Consider the following 9,511-nt stretch of genomic DNA (forward strand, 5'->3'; position numbering starts at 1 on the left):
AGAAATAACACAAAATGCATGGAAGTAGGCAAAGAGTAAATTAAAATTTCTTAGAGGAAACAGATCTGAGGAATGAGGTAAGTGTGGATAATTGGAGAAATGGCAAAAAACAAAACGAAACAAAACAATTCAGGTATAGAGAAAGAGACAAATGGGGGAATTCTGCCAGAAACAAGTATGGCACATTCAGGGATTGAATTCACAGTGCATGCTGCATATGTGAGGTGATGGGGATAGTGTAGAAGATGAGACTATATAATATCGATTCTCTAGAGTTTTACAAGATATGTTAAGGAGTTTGAATTTTATTGTAATAGCGAAAGGAATCTTTGGAAATTCTAAGCAGCAGAATAATAATAGATCTGCATGCTAAAGAATCATGTTAACTACTTTTTAGAGGGTATGTGAGAAACGTGCAAGATCAGAGGCAATCATGAGGCTAGCGTGAGTAAACCAGCTGACAGCCGACGGCAACGGTATGTTGGAGTTGGCTCTTCTTGGTTTGTAAAATATGATTGTTAATTTGTTTAATCTCAATTCCGTTCAAAGTGAGACATTCACCTGGTGCTATCTTTTAGGACAAAATTGGATATATGCATCCAGAGCTTAGAAAAAAAGAGGTGAAGAAGAGAAAGTGAATAGATGCTAACTGAAGCTATGGGAGTAAATGAGATCACCAAGGAAGTGTACGTAAGGTGAAAAAGAAGAAAATATACTAAGAAACAAAAGCAATCAAGGAATTGTCACATTAATAAGTTAGAGAAGTTTTGCTTAGAAAACTAGGAGGGCAACCATGAGGAAGTCATTTCAAGGAAGGTTTTAGGAAGGAGCAAGGGGCCAGGCGCGGTGGCTTACTCCTGTAATTCCAGCACTTTGGGAGGTTGAAGCAGGTGGAACATGAGGTCAGGAGATCGAGACCATCCTGGCTAACACGGTGAAACTCCATCTCTACTAAAAAAATACAAAAAAATTAGCCAGGCTTGGTGGCGGGCGCCTGTAGTCCCAGCCACTAGGGAGGCCGAGGCAGGAGAATGGTGGAAACCCGGGAGGCGGAGCTTGCAGTGAGCCGAGATTAGGCCACTGCTCTCCAGTCTGGGCGACGGAGCGAGACTGCGTCTCAAAAAAAAAAAAAAGGAGCAAGGAATTGATAAATATTACTAATTCAATTACAAAAATTATTATTTATTTATGTAATTGCATAAATTAACTAGTATAATTAACTTATGATCTAATTAATTTGCCCCTTTATTCTCTCTCTTTCATTTACTCTTTCAACATTCACCCTCAGTTCTTATAACCTTTGGCATTTCAGCATATTTATGGAAGTACTACTCTGATTACATGTATATACCAGTTTGTGATAACACTTTTAAAATGAATAGTTATTTATACTTTAAATGTATGAATTATATACATTGAACAATCTGTCCCTACAGAATATAGATTATTTCAATTGTTAAGAATTATTTATTCATTTATATATTTTTAATTTATAAAATTATTTTTATATGTATTGTTTACAACATGTTATGAAATCTGTATTCATTATGGCATGGCTAAATTGAGCTAATTAATGTATGCATTACCTCACATATTTATTATTTTGTAATGAGAACATTTAATATCTACTCTCTTAATAATTTTCAAGAATGCAATGCATTTTTAGTAACTATAGTCATCATGCTGTGTACTAAATCTCTTGAATCCATTCCTCCTAAGTAGGTATTAGTGTTCTTTAACCAATATCTTCCCAACCAATTCACCTCTCCCCAAGTCACCATTGTATTCTCTACTTCTGTAAGTTCAATTATTTTAAATTTTATATATAGGTGAAATCATACAGTATTTGTCTTTCTGTCTCTGGCTTATTTCATTTAATTTAATGATCTCCAGGTTTGTCCATGTTGTCACAAACGACAGGATTTCTTTCCTTGCTAAGGAAGGCTGAACAGTATTCTATTGTGTATGTATAATATGTGGTATATATATGTGTGTTTGTGTGTGTGATATATATATGGTATATTTGTGAGATATATATATATATATAAACATATCATATACATGGTCTGTATATATATATGTTGGGGGTGTGTGTGTGTATATATATATACATACCACATTTTCTTTATCCACTCATCCATTCATAAACACATAGGTCAAATCCATATCTTAGCTATTGTGAATAATGTGGCAATGAATGTAGCAGTGCACATACATCTTTGAGAGCTTGATTTCATTTTCTTTGGATGTATTACCAGTAGTAGGATTGCTGGATCATATGCTAATTTCCTTTTTTTTCTTTTTTGAGATGGAGTCTTGCACTGTCACCCAGGCTGAAGTGCAATGGCATGATCTCGGCACACTGCAACCTCCATCTCCTGGGTTCAAGTGGTTCATTTGCCTCAGCCTCCCAAGTAGCTGGAATTACAGGTGTCTGCCACCATGCCTGGATAATTTTTGTATTTTAGTAGTGATGGGGTTTCACCATGTTGGTCAGCGGGTCTTGAACACTTGACCTCAGGTGATCCACTTGCCTCGGCCTCCCAAAGTGCTGGGATTACAGACATGAGATAATTTCATTTTTATTTTTTTGAGTAATCTCCATATTGTTTTCCATAATGGTTGTACTAATTTATATTTTTATCAACAGTAGGCAAGGGTTCCCTCTTCTCCACATCATTGCCAACACTTGTTATTGTCTGTCTTTTCGATAATAGCCATCCTAATAGGTGTGAGGTGATATCTCTTTGTGGATTTAATTTGCATTTCTCTGATGGTTAGTGATTTTGAGCATTTTTTCATATACCTGTTGGGTTGTGTGTCTTCTTTTGTGAAATGTCTAGTCAGAATCTTTCCCTATTTTTCAATTGAGTTATTTGTTAAATACTATTGAGTTGCTTGAATTCCTCATATAATTTTTGATATTAAACATTTATCAATTGGATGGATTCAAATATTTCTCTCATTCTGTAGGTGGTGCCTTCATGTTATTGATTGTTACTTTGGCTGTGCCAAAGCTTTTTAGTTTGATAAAGTCAATTCATCTATTTTTGCTTTTGTCACTTGTGCTTTTGAGTTCATATATAAAAAAATCATTGCCCGTGAACCAAGGTCATGGAGCTTTTCCTGTTTTCTTCTAGTAGATTTATAATTACATGTTTTACATTTAAGACTTTAATTCCTTTTGAGTTGATTTTTTGTGTATGGTATGAGGTAAGGGTCTACTTTTAGTCTTCCACATGTGGACATTTAGTCGTCCCAGAACTATTTATTGAAAACAAGCTGTCCTTTCTCCATTGTTTCTTTTTGGCAACTTTATCAAAAATTAATTGATTGTAAAGGCCTAGATTTATTTCTGGGCTCCCTATTCTGTTCCATTGGTCTGTGTGTTTGTTTATAGGCAAATCATGCTATTTTGATTACTGTAGCTTTGTAATATCACTTGATTTTGTTTTTGTTTTTTTAAGAAGAGTCTCGCTCCATCACCAGGCTGCAGTGCAGTGGTGCCAACCTTATGGGATGCAATAAAAGCTGTTTTAAGAGGGAAGTTTATAACAATAAATGTCTACAACAAAAAAGAAGAAAGTTCCCAAATATACAACTTAACATTACAACTCAGAGAACTAGTAAATGAAGAAAAATCTAAGCTTAAAGCCAGGAGAAGAAAGACAAAATAAAGATTATAGCAAAAATAGGTGAAATGAAGACTAGAAAATCAATAGAAAAGATTAATATAACCCAGTTGGTTTTTTGAAAAGATAAAACTGACAAATCTTTAGCTACACTAACTTAGAAATACAGACAAAAAACTCAAATAAATATAATCAGAAATAAAGAGAATACATGACAGTTAGCACCCCCAATAATGTAAATTATCAAAAAATACTATTATGAACAGTTATATACCAACAAATTTGATAACCTAGAGGAAATGGATACATTTCTAGATACATACTATCATGTCTGAACCAAAAAGAAACAGAAAAGCTAAATTTCACCTAAATCTAAAACATTTTGAGTGCCAACCTAATATCATTGCTTTCTGATGTTTCAATATACGCAAACTTTGTTTCATACGCAAAATTATTTTAAAATATTTTATAAAATTACCTTCAGGCTATGTGTATGAGATGGATATGAAACACAAGTGAATTTTATATTTACACTTGGATCCCATCCACAGATATGTCATTATGTAAACAAAAACATTATAAGATTTAAAAATTAAAAATTTGAAACACTTCTGGTCCCAAGCATTTCAAACAGAGGAATCTCAACCTTCTTTGGAATCTAACTATGGTTTTCTTCACTTTTAAGTTTCTAAAGTAATCACTATGCCTTCATAGCATTCAATGTATGTTCTCACACATTTTCTACCTCCAGTTTCATGACAAAACTGGGGGAAAACAGAGATTACTGTAGTATTTTCACAGATTAGGTAGAGCTTCAAGGAGATTAAATGATATAGCTAGACAGTTTGGAAACAATAGCATAGTAGTTCCAAGTATTTGGCTTTTCAGTTAGACACATATAGACTTGAATTATAGCTTCATCTTTTATAGGCTATGTGGTCTACCAGCAGATTATTTAAGATCTAAGTGTCCTTTGTTGTTTCAATAGAGAAATAGAGATAATCAACTTTATGAGTTTGTAGTGAGGATTAAGGGAGATAAAACATGTACTCAATTCATGTTCATTATTATTATTATTATCATCATCACTATCAAACTTGTCTTTTGACACTCATTAATTCTGATGTGTCGGTTCTTACAGACCTGATTTTTCAAAGAGTTTGCCATTAGACTCTCAGAGGAAAATATAGATGAATGCACATTTTCTCTATCTTCTTTTTCCACATTAATGATTTACTATGTTTTGGAATTTTCTTTGAAATTAAATAAAATGTGGCTTAAGATTTCTGTAATATTAATGTATAATATAATTGTTGGTGCTAATCAGGTTATTTTAAAGAAGCATAGGTCCATGAGTGCAGTTTTGGTTAATTGTATTGCTTCAAATATGTAATTAATGAAATGCAGTGACACAAAGTATTTGACTTTTCAGTGATGCCATTATGACCTATAGATAACCTTTGCTTGAAATAAAGCTTATGAAGAAACAAATCTCTTCTGAGAACCTATGAATATTACCAAAGTATGGTATATGTGTTATAGTTTATTCATATCAATTGACAAGGACAATTAAGAAAGTATTTTTAAATGAATGGGGAGAGTCTCAACATAAAATCCTCAAAAATAGGAAAAGATAAAATCCTCTGCTTAGATGTAATGTTCAAAGTACTTTCAAAGGGTCCTTCATTAATTAATATTTAAACAAAAAAAGCTATTTGCATTATTATCAACTGAGAAATGTATTATGAAATGTCCAACTAATTTTATTTCCCATTTATAATAATGAAACTATACACTTTTATTCTCTATTTAAATATATTGTTTTAACATTAGATTATTTTAGGTAGACTCAGACTCAATGTTTAACTGTAATAGAAGCTAACAGAGATTCTAAAAATGACACCCAGAGTGCTGTTTTCCCCATAGAGTGAGTATTTACAAATAAGATGCTTCATTATTTGTTTTGTATTGCAACTCTAAATTGATGACACATTTCCTTTTGGAGTCACTATTCAAAGTCTCCTTAATTCCAAGCAAGTATAGAAAATGTTTATAAAATTAACAAGACAGTGTTAATTATTTTCTTGGGGCATATATGTATGTTTATAAACAGAAAAAATCTGGAGGTGTACACAATTAACCTAATAGTAGAAGTTACTTTTTGGGAGTTCGTGTACAGGGAAAGGAGAATCGGATTAGCAAAGTAGGATTCAAGGAAGACTTTAGGTGTACTTATATTTTAAATTTGAAAATGAAAATGAATTTATGTATTATTTCTATAATTATCATTAAGTAAATTTAATATGGGGCTAATGGTGTAATTGAAGTATCAAGACATTACAGGTACAATTGTTTCTAGCTCATTATGCAAGAAAAGGGACTAAAGCAAGGGTCCTTCATCTTACTTCCATTAAGCCACACACTACCTTTGCAGTTGAATTCCTTTTCATAAGACATTTTAACCTTCACTATTTGTTGGTCTTCATAACAGCCTTAGATATCTAGTCTTAATATTTTAGCTATTTTATATAGGTGGGAGCTTAGAGAAAGGTGTGGAGGTTAATGCAACTCCATCTTGGATGCTAATCCACCATATTGGTTTCTGATTAACCCCCGTTTCAGGATGGCCTCTAAGATGTCCAGTTTATCTATTTTTCCTTGTGTAAGAGCCCGGATGTACCATAATTCCAGACCTTAAGTCAAAGCAACCTTGATGTTATCATACTACAATTGTACCACACATCCCTTCTGCACCATCTTTACCTATAGTATTTAAACCCTGGGACTAGGGGAGTGATGCCACAGGGATCCACCATCATGTCTCACTGCCGCCCAAGACACAGATGTAGCTTCTGTTCATAAATCCCTATTAAATCTTTCTTTCTAAGAAACTGGATTTGTCATCCTCTTTCTTCTGACTCTCTACTTACTTGGACTTTTTCCTTAGGTTTCATACAACTGCCCACCACAAAACAAAACGTTATTTGAGTTACTGGCAAAAGTTAGTCTATGCATTATTTTGCTTAATTTCTGTTAAGTAAGAATGTACTTAAAAGCAGGAACTTTATTACCCAAATAAATTTATAAGTGGATGATCACACCTAGTAAAGTGCTTTGGAGAGAATAAGTGCTGAATAAATTCTTGCAACTGAATATATTGAATATATTGAACTGAATATTTAAATATTAAATAATTGGCTCCAGGCACAGTGGCTTGCACCTGTAATCCTAGCTATGAAGGCAGAGCTGAAAGGATTGCTTGAGACCAGGAGTTTGAGACTGGTCTGGGCAACATGGATATACCTCATCTTGAAAAAAATGCAAAAAAATATTGCCTGGCATGGTTATGTGTGCTTATAGTCCCAACTATATGGGATTCTGATGCAGGAGGATTCACTGAGCTCAGGAGTTCAAGGCTGTAGTGAGCTTTGATTGCACCACTGCACTTCAGCCTAGGTGACAGAGTGATACCAGAAAGAAAAAAGGAAAAAGAAAAAGGAAGGAAGGAAGGAAGGAAGGAAGGAAGGAAGGAAAGGAAAGGAAAGGAAAGGAAGGAAGGAAGGAAGGAAGGAAGGAAGGACAAATAATTGTATAAATGTGTCATTGAAGTATTTTTACCTACTCATTAATCTATGAGAATAAAGACAAAACAATCTTGTGTTGTCATCATGCTTTAAATATGGTACATGTAGTTCAAGTTTGTTTGCACTAAAATGAAATTCAGAATGAATCACTTTCTTGACTGACTGTATTTTAGAGATGAAGAGCTGAGACCAAAAGTAAAACAACAACAACAACCAAAAAAAACCCACTAATTTTAACAAAATTTAAAAATGTGTCTTATTTAGCGAACATTCAGGTCCTTTATTTGAGTTGCATTTGAACCTTCCAATAATCAAGCAAGGTAGTACTTTTATTTTCTTCCTGGATATGTGGATAGTAAGACAGCATACGGGGATAATAAGAGCAAGAGGAGTTTAATAAATTACCCAATGCTTTGACCTTTAGATCTGGGCAAAATTACACTTCTTCAAAAGATTCTGCCTTTTCCTGACATCCTTAAAGAGTTTTCCCGCTCCAGTCTGTCCTCTGACATTGCCCCAGTTTATTTTTATTTTAACATTTTTTTAACTAGCTACTCTCCTATTGCTTATTCAGCATCTGTCTCCATCTAGAAAATGTGTAAACTTTATAAGAGAAGCGAACTTTGCCTGCTTTGTTCACCTAAAGGAGTATTCTGCATGGAGTTTACACTGAGTAACTGTTTAATGAATGAATAAATATAAAAAAATTATTGTTTGGGGGTTTACTCATGCCTTTTCAAAGAAGTAACTCCTTACAGTTGTGAAATTGTTTTCTCCAATGTAAAATTCCCTCCCTTTAAGCACAGCAGATAGCTCTTATCTTACTCAGATGCTGCACTATTTCTAATGCATCCATGAAAAATAACAATGAGAAAATATGCTCAATGTGAGCAACATTAAGTATTTGATTAATATTTATCAAAATGGAGGTTATATTGGAAATAAAGTCAAAATATTATTTTACTCCTCAGTAAGCAATCAGCAACTCTCAAAATGGATGCTTTAACAGCCCATCTATAAAAATTTTAGCAATATTTATAAATGGCATTTGTCTTGAAGATATCACTGTATTTGTAACTGTGAGATGAACAAAATATCAATGTATTAAAATTTCCTCTCTTCATATTGTTCTATCTTGACATTTCTTGCTTTGAAATTTGGGTTGCTGTTGTGCATATATAAATAACCTGAGAAAAGTATTTTTAATTTATATCTTGAAAATAACAACTAACTTGTTCATACTTTTAGAGTTTATGTATTTTTTATAGCAAAATGCAGTATCTCTTAGCAAAATATTACTGTTCTCCAAAGTTACTGGGAAAGAGCCTCTAACAGAGAGATAGCCCTCACTTTTTTTTTTAAATGTGACCTATCTACTCTGCTATAGTTGGAATGCTGCAAAACCAATAAATTGTAATTCAGTTGTGTAGATTTTATGAGTCCTGGCAAAGTCTTAAATCATTTCTGAAATTAAAAAAAATAACTGAATAAAAAAGAATGGGGCTAAGTGTTTTCTAACATAATAGTTTAATATATAGGATAAAAAAGAGAAATTATACCAAGAATCAGGAAAATCATAACTTAAGTGAGAAAAGACAATCAATTGATACTGACATAAAGATAGTGAAATAATGCAAAAAATATTTTCAAGTAACTGCCCTAAAATAGTCCAATAAGTAGTTAAAATTACTATAATATAAAAAATAGAGGATCCCAGCAAACAAAATAGAAACTAAAATAAAGAACCAATGGAAATTATAAAATTGAAAGATACAACAATAGAAATTAATAAAAACTTGCTGAATGGGCTCAATAATTGGGTGACAGAGGGGAGAATAAGCAAACTTAAGGATAGATCAAATAGATGTACCTAATTTGAACCAAAATATAAATGAACAGATTCTTAGACACTTGTAAGACAATAACAAAAGAGGCAATATTCATATTATTTTAGTCGAAAAAGATGATAAAAAGCTTGAGACTAAAGAATATTTGAATGAACAATGTTTGAAAACTTTGCATAATTGGCAAATTATATAAAACCATAGATTCAAGATGATAAAACACTAATAGGATAATTTCCCCCCAAAAATTAACCTCTAGACACATTATAATTAAACTTCTGAAAACCAAAGTCAAAGAAAAAATGTCTTGAAAGTTGCCAGGGAGAAATAATGCATTAGCTCTAGGGGAACACCAATTCAAATGACAGCAGATTTCTTATCTGAAATCATGGAGGCCAGAAGGAAGTGGCACAATGTTTTCCAATTGCTGAGAAAAGAATTGCCCATCATA

The sequence above is a fragment of the Papio anubis genome, chromosome 12 (genome assembly GCF_008728515.1).
Source record: "Papio anubis isolate 15944 chromosome 12, Panubis1.0, whole genome shotgun sequence".
In the NCBI taxonomy this organism is placed as follows: Eukaryota; Metazoa; Chordata; class Mammalia; order Primates; family Cercopithecidae; genus Papio; species Papio anubis.